The 2,454-nt window shown below is 27.6% G+C and overlaps 1 long non-coding RNA gene across 1 annotated transcript; it reads right to left on the bottom strand.

Moving 5' to 3' along the window:
• Positions 1-1,754, bottom strand: LOC140438330 (uncharacterized). Its single transcript, XR_011950501.1, has 3 exons — positions 1,529-1,754; positions 996-1,211; positions 1-195 (listed from the first exon to the last, which is right to left on the bottom strand). It is a non-coding gene; the product is annotated as an uncharacterized lncRNA (long non-coding RNA).
• Between the last annotated feature and the right edge of the window lie 700 nt (positions 1,755-2,454).

Raw genomic sequence — 2,454 nt, 5'->3', positions numbered from 1 at the left:
TTTGGCGATACTTATGGCATCGATGGGTGATTGTGTGGTCTCCCAAATAGGTAATTAGGTCTTCCAGAGCATGTTATTCCATATTAAATTTTTGTAGCCTCCTAATTGGGTGGTTTCAGAAGTATCCTGTGAAATCTTCAGTACAGCTAATAAACCTAATAATACAGTCAATAAACCTTGAATACGGCCAATAAACTAAAATATAAGTAACATCTTATGTTAGAGACACTTTAAAAAGGGTTTAACTTCCTTGCCATTTTAAAAAATTACAATGAAACAAATAGCAGATGGCAAGGATAAACTGAAATATAATAATTATTACTTAGTTAAATTCTGTTCAGATTCCTACATACATATAACTGAAAACGTGATTTCGGAAAAAGTGAGGTTAGGAATGTTGAAAATGCTGTCAAAATTACAGAATATATATTACAATGAAAGTACTCACTCCAAGAGAATTCTGCAGACAATAAAATAAAGCTTTTAATAATTTTTGCCTTATTTTATAAATTTCAGAAACGGGCAAAAATTATATTCCCATTACTTTAGAAAAGTAGATTGACAGAAATTAGGGAGACTAAAATGAAGTTGGCACAGATGATATAGGACGTATGACTATGATGAAATTAACCCATCTGTCAACATAGAACAGAATATTTCTATGGACAGAAAGAGAGAGGGCGAATATTTATTCTACGGGACAAAAAGAGAGAGAAAAGAAAAGCAGATGGCGCTAACTACTTTTTAAAGAAAAAAAAAATAGTAAAAACGAAACTGGAGGTAACAAAATTAATAAATGAATAAAGTAATTAAAACGAAATATTTATTTAAATATAAATTAATAAAGATGTAACGTTTATAACGTTGCAAGCGATTTAAATCGCTTACAACTGAGGACGCAAGTCCTGATAGGACGAATTACGTATAAAAGAATTCTGGAAGCACTATACTTAAATCAAATCATAACTGTCTTTTAGTTCTGTATTTTTATTTACCTATTCATATTTTGAGTATTAGGAATCAGTTCGCGAAGGGTTTCTGCCTAGATGAATTGATATATTATGCAAAGCAATTTTAAATTCTCCATGTCAGTTCCTTCATCGTCTGCTTTGCTTTGAAGATTGTAGAAGGCACAGATTTAGGTAATAATCTGCATTTTGGTTTCGAAAAACTAAAAAATCTTTGGATTTCGAATCATTTTTTTCAAAAAACTACAAAAGATAAATATTATTTAGTATCATAATGACATAATGAACCTTATTCCTAAAAAAGAGTATTTTCTTCTACATAAAAAATATTAACATATATTCTAGTCATCTTTGGCAATGTATAATAGATAATCAAACTTTAATCAATAAAAAAATAAGTAGATATTTTTTAAAAAATGTGCCAATTATCAAATATACAAAAGTGTAAGTTACTACGAAAATATTGTAAAATTGATAATTTAGTTAAGACGATTAAAATTTATGTATATTACAATGATCAAAATATAAATAATTTAGAAAAAAAATAAAAATTTACTTACTTAATTTTTCTTATCTCCTAAATGATAAAGTATAGCATAACACATATCAATATACAAAATTCTTTCATAATTTTAATACTAAAATAAATTGGCAATGTCATTTTAGGTGTTTTTAAAGATTCCTTTAATAAAAAGCCAAAGTTCAGACTTGATTAAAGTTTTGATGTTGATTTACACAAGGTGATGAGTTTGATTAAAGTTTGTAGACGAAGCGGTTTCTGTTGTGTTAATTGGATAGTTGAAGTTTAGAATTTCCAAACTAAACGTCAAAGTTGTTGCCATGGCTTAATGCTGTTTAATACCCATAGTTAACATTTAAAGTTTTTTTAATATATCCATTCTATCGAACAAAATTGAATTTATTTTTTATATACTATATTGGAATATCAACAATTTTGTAGATTAGCATTGGAGCTGAAGCTCTAAGTTACAGGTACACCACAGAATATATAATTTGATTATGCAGGGATGAGTGCCTTAAGAACCGGCAAAATAACGCAAAAGATAGAAAGCATAATACGTTGTGAAATAAAAAGAGATGAAAGTAGTAGAGGTGAGAAATTATCGATATAAACCTACAATTTACTTTACATAACATTAGAATTATCGAAAATTTCCTACCTTTAGACGTTAGCTTATGAGCTGGTTGACTTCAGTGATAGTAATACATATCACGTAATGTAAGTAAAAACAGTTTAAGTGGTAGTATTTTTTTATCCAAAATTTAAGTATTGATCAATAATAAACTATGATTTGAGACGCCGCATACACTCTTCTCAATACAGAATTATCATAGCTTGTTATTCTGTATTCGTTAACATAGAATTAGTTATCAAATTACTACTAATTAAACTGTTTATTTACATTTGCTTTATTGCCTTTAATTAGTTTTTACTTTATACGAAATTTAAAAAATGTTAATGTTC

The sequence above is a fragment of the Diabrotica undecimpunctata genome, chromosome 4 (assembly GCF_040954645.1).
Source record: "Diabrotica undecimpunctata isolate CICGRU chromosome 4, icDiaUnde3, whole genome shotgun sequence".
In the NCBI taxonomy this organism is placed as follows: Eukaryota; Metazoa; Arthropoda; class Insecta; order Coleoptera; family Chrysomelidae; genus Diabrotica; species Diabrotica undecimpunctata.
The sequence above is the reverse complement of the archived record's forward strand: the minus strand, read 5'-3'. Positions and strand labels throughout refer to the sequence as shown.